Below are 6,000 nucleotides of genomic sequence, written 5' to 3'. Positions count from 1 at the left end.
TTTATAACACATTTTGGACACTAAAGGAGACAAATACAAAAGAATTGTTTTGTAATTGCTATTCTTGGAAAAAATAGGTAGAAAAAGATATATATCTGGTAATGCTGAAGAATATCCTAGTTTGTTTTCATGCATTTATGGAGAAAGGAGTTTTTACCATATTGCATTAATTATCTTCAAATGATTCAAATGAATTAAAGATTATTTATTATTAAGTGGCAGTGTGATCTAGTGAAAACTGATTCTATTATTGGCTTTGTCACTAGCTAACTAAATAACCCTGACAAGGTCTTCTTTCCTTTCAGGGCCTCGATTTCCTTGTCTGTAAAAGAGGGAGTTAGACTAGAGTTCTTAGATTTGTTTCAGTCATACCAGTTTAAGGTTCTGTGAATTCCATACTTCCTGCCTTTTGAGTGTTGAAGTATCAGTTTTCATGAGAGGATAAATTAATAAATATTTTGTTACATTGATAATTGTTGAAGCTAGATAAATGTTACATGTGATTTCATCATATTAATTTCACTTTTGTGTATGTTTGAATATTCTTACAATAGCAAATTTAGAAATATAATTGACTATTACATTTTATGATAGATAATTTACTACATTCAAACTGATCTTGCAAAGTCTATTTTATGTCTACAATGTTTTGTTCCATTGTCCTCTGAAATATTTATACAAAATAGCAGCCCCTTTTATGTTCATTCCAGGGTGGTTTTCTTCAGTTTTTGGGTAACTATGCCAAGGTTCAGACCAGATTGCAAACTTTCCCTGTGTACAGATTTTCAAAGTGAAGGTATTCATTAATCAGGAAGCTAGCAAAAGCTTTTCATAAGCATATTATAATTTGTACTGACTTGGTAACCCACAATGTATAATTTAAGTTGGCTTAATTATCTGTAACTAACTCTTAAATCCAGGATGATTTTTCTCCTTGACATCCTACACATTGCCAGGCCGTTTCTGGAAGAAAGTGGGGCAGACTATGTTGTAGCTAAGAAAATGTCTTGATGTCAAGCAGTCTTGGATTCAAATGCCCATTTCAGCCACTTCCTAAAAGTAAAACCTTGGGAAAATGATTTAACTTTTCGGAGCCTTAGTTTCCTCTTCTGTAAAACGGAAATGCCAATAGTAGTTTCTACATCATGGAGTTATTGTGAGGACTAAAGAACGTGAGTAGTCATTGAACATACTGCCTGACATGCAGTTTAAATCAGCAATATCTACTGTCATTATTATCTTCGTCATTGGGTTATTTGCATTATTCGAATAAAATTATATGTGGAGGAAGTTTTAAAAAATAAAGGAGGAAATATGGTTACATTTAATAAATATTTATTGAATGCATGCTATATTCTAGAAAATGGATTTACAGAGGTAAGTAAGGCACACTTTTTGCCCCTAAGGAAATCACATGCTAAGGTCAGAAACAGACATGTGAAACATTAGTCAGGACTGAACCTAATGGAGTGGCAGAGTAGGGAATTGCTGTTATGCTAGGATTTAAAGGGAAGTAAAAACAAACCAAGACACAAAAATTTCCAGCCCATCACTGGATTTGAAACACCATTAGCATATTTTCCCTTTGGATTTTGTACATTCTTTGATTTTTGGATTCCATGAGCAAATATCTTTTGGAAGAGTAAGTAATGTCAATTAGCACTTTAATGGATATTTGTTTCCGTATTAATTAGGCTACAGGGCAAACTGCTATAATCAAGAAACTTCAAAATATGACAGCTCAAGCAAAAGACAAAAAGATGGGAAGACAGCACTGCCGCAGGAGATCACTCAAGGCCTAGGGTCCTTCTACCTGATTTCTTTGCCACTTCCTAGTGCATGTTGACATTGTCAATGTGGTTAAATATGGCTTCCACTATTACATCTGGGCTACAGCCTGCTGGGGGGAGAGAAAGAAGAGGAGAAATGATTTTCTTGTTAAAACATGACTCAAAGTTTGCACACATCACTTCTTGCATCTCATTATCTAAATTTCAGTCATATTTTCATACCAAGCAGCAAAGGAGTCTGGAAAATGTAGTCTCTAGACTGGAGGCCATGTACACAGCTAAAACTCATGAGTTTCTATCACTATAATAAAAGGAAAAATAGTAGAATTGACACTGGGAAATAATTAGTCTCTGCCAGAGTTCATCAACAATTTTATCTTGATTAGCTTCCTAAAAGACCTAGGCCTTTACAAAAAGGTAGGCTCTGTGAGTTTGATAAAGAAAGTGTTATAAAGAAGTGTCAACCTCAAATAATCAAAAAGGTAAAAATCTAATGAAAGAGAGTTTATTTAAGTGCAATGTGTGAGGATAGACCTCAGAAACTCCAACACCAAGGGAATGGAGTCAGCATTCTGAAGTAGGGAAGGTAAGGTTTTATTTATACAGGCAGAGACAGAGGAGTTTTTAGCAGGATTACAGCATTATTCATACAAGGCTGGTGCTTAGTTATAGCAATTTGATTGGTTATAGTCAGTGTTTCTTTTTGGAAAGGATATATTTAACATTTTTTACAGAGAGTATAATCATCATGGGTTTTCCGTCATCTAGTTTGAGCAAAGCAGGACACCAGAGAGGAAGTTAATCTATAACAAGAGTCATTCATTAAGAAGGCAGGAGATTTTTGTCCCTGACATTGTTTAATTATCTCTAGTAATGGTACAGAACAAGAAAAATAAGAAAGTGAGTCAACGTATAACCTGAGAACAGAAGTTGTGTCCATCTGTGGCTTGAAATCACAGTTACATTTCTCTCAGAGCTTAAAGTGTTTTTGGGGATTCCATGGCTTTTAAATTTTATTTATTTTCACAGAATTTTGACTTGTCTGGGGTATTTTCTGATACCAACCAATTCTCTAAATCTCTGATTCTCTGACAGCAACTGGGCATCCAACAATTCAATTCAATTATGACACTATCTGTAGTTAGCACAGACATGGCTGGTTAAGGGCTCAGTCCCACAAGACTGCCCCACTTCAGGTGCCATTAGCAAGTCCCAATGCTTCAGACTAACTGGCTTTTCAGTTTCAATAATTTGATAGAATGATTCACAGAACTCAGGAAAACACTACTATTATCAATTTATTATAAAAAAATACAATTCAAAACAGTCAAATGGAAGAACTTCATAGGGTAAGGTATGGGGTAGGGAGTTGTGGACCTTCCATGCCCTCTTCAGACATGCCGCCCTCCCAGCACCTCAGTGTGGAAGCTCTTGGAACCCTTTGGTTTATGTTTGTTTTTTTAAGTGGAGGTTCCATTATGTAGGCATGATGGATCAAATCATTGGCCATTGGTGATTGATTCAATCTCTGAAACCTCTACCATCCCTGGAGGTCAGAGATGGGGCTGAAAGTTCAAACCCTCTAACTGAGTGGTTGGTTCCTCTGGCCACTAGCTCCTATCCTCCAAGAGTCACTTCATTAGCATAAATTCAGGTGTAGTTGAAAGGGGCTCATTATGAATAATAGAAGACATTCCTATTACTCAGGAAATTCCAAGGGTTTTAGGCACTCTGTTGAGATAACCCAGGACAAATGTCAAATATACATTTTATTATTCTACAACTTGGTATTATCAGGAGCCAGGGTGGTTCTCCAAACCATCTCTGCGTGAAGATACTCACCCTTTTGACAACACAGGTAGAGTTTGTTGTTCTCTCCTCTGAGCTCCCTTTGCTGCCAATGACCTCTATCATAGTGTCCTGTTCTTCTCACACTGTACCATAAATATTTCATAGTTTCTGGTTTCTATCCTTCTAACTAGAATGTGAGCTACAATGCTTGGCACATTATTGCTTTGTAACTCTTGAATGAGTGAATGGCAAACAGTCTGGCACAGCTAACCTCTGTGGTCTCTGTTCATGACTGGTATTAATTGTTAATTCCAGTAAGTTTCTAGGGACTAGACCCTGATGTTGCTAATTGTATTTTCCAAATCTTGTGGGTTTCCTGAGAATCTCAGGTCTGGTTTCCTACTGTTGAATCTGTGGTAGTCTAGAGGGTGAATTCAGAGTTCATAAATTAGTTTTATCAAACTAACTGGATTTGGGGGAAAGCAGGCAATCTTGATGCCCTCTATCTCACAGAGTGTGTTCTTTATAGGAGACCAATGTTCTATGCAATATGCCAACTTTACCAAATAACTTTTCAAGTCAGTCTCATGGGGATGGTTTGATTTTTTAAAAATGCCTTTAGAACCTTAGAAGTGACATTTGCATGAATGTTTAAAAACTGTTACCAAATTCAGGGAATTTTGTTTAAACCATGTGTGTACATGTGCATATATATATAACCTAAATGTCAAAGCATTGTTTATTTTTCTTGTTTTTGCCTATTTAATGCCCTTTAACCTTACCAAGGCCATTAAATACTTGAGACATTAGATGCTGCCTTTGCCGATTACCTCATTTGTATAGCAGTTTAGGAATACTCATTTCCTGTTTTGATAATTAACAGAATACTTGGGATTATAAAGCTTTACAGAATGACAGCTGCCAGTTGACCATTTTAGCTACTGAGGTATCAAACAAAACAAAACAAAACAAAACATTCCAGCAGTGGAATGACTCTATGGGAAGAGCATAAGCTTAGGTGTCAAATCTAGGTGACCTAGGTTTGATTTCTCCTGAATTTTTGACTTCTGGAAAGTAACTTAATAGTCATTTGTAAAACTAAAATAATACCCACTTGCTTGTCTGAGGGGGATACTAGATAAAATAAAGTAGTGTATATATTCCTGCTGGAGAGGCTATGGAACGTCCTTGTCTAGCCTAGCTCCATTCTAGCTGCACCTAATTGTGTCACAATGACTTAACCTCAACTGTCCTGAAAAATTTCCCCATTCTTAGGCTTTTTTGTACCTTTCACTCCACACCCGTTGGGTAACACTTACCCAACGTCTGCATCAAATTTGGGTTTACACCTTCTCTTCAATTTAGGGTAGACCATCTTGCAGCTAGAGAGGGGTTGCCCCAAGTAGTCTTACCCATCCTCCTTTCTCTGCACCATTCAAGTTTACTCCCAAATCTTCTTTTCTTAGGACCTGAAACATGCCTTGTGTCTGGAGCAGAGATTAATGATTGCTAAGGTACAAGTATACAAGTATCAGTGACAAAGAATATATTTATTCAAAGCTAAGAATATATTTATTTGTATTGATGCCATTAGAAAGCATTCAAATAGGACTTTTAGTAGATTAAAATGAATTATCTTTTTAGTGTATTTTTTTTCACACCAAGAAGCAAAGCTTACCTTATGCTTTCACTGATTAAGCTATCAAATCAAGGTGGAAAGGAATATCTAATGGACTTTAACAACTGAGGCATGGTGCATTATTGTTTCTAACTGTATTTGATTAACTAAATTTAACTTGTGGTTTGCATATCTACAAATAAATGTACTTTATTATTCCAAGATACTATTATGCTTCCATTTCTTTGAATTGTACTCCAATATCATAGTATATAATAAGAATATCACGAAGTTGGGCTAGTGGCATTGAAAGATAAGTTATAGCGTAGTGAAATATTGGCAAGAGCTAGAGGATTCAGGGGAAACAGGAAGCTTGAAGAAAACTTCCTGGAGGTGTGTTTTTTTTTTTTTCTTTAAATAGAATAAGACAAATTAGTTAATTGAAAATGCAATCTCAGGAAAAAGAAAGAAGATTTTGAATCTAGATCTTCTTTTTCTTACCGTCATGTCAGCAAATTCTGATTAGAAAATTCCTCCTGTAGGCCTGATAAATAATTTCTGCTAAAAATTATTGTGAGAGAGCCAAATCAGCTGACATCTGAAAAGTAAATACAAAACTCCCTAAACAATTCCCAGTTTCTTCCCACCCTCCTAACTTTATTTTAGGGAGAAACATCAGCTATGGAAATGAATAAAAAAGAAAGACATCTAGGGGTAAAAAACATCTTGGGGTACAACATAAAGCTAATGGTGGAGAGAGGATTGCACACGTGGCCCACTCTTCATTCACACTCTTGCCTT

The sequence above is a fragment of the Macaca mulatta genome, chromosome X, assembly GCF_049350105.2.
Source record: "Macaca mulatta isolate MMU2019108-1 chromosome X, T2T-MMU8v2.0, whole genome shotgun sequence".
In the NCBI taxonomy this organism is placed as follows: Eukaryota; Metazoa; Chordata; class Mammalia; order Primates; family Cercopithecidae; genus Macaca; species Macaca mulatta.
The sequence above is the reverse complement of the archived record's forward strand: the minus strand, read 5'-3'. Positions refer to the sequence as shown.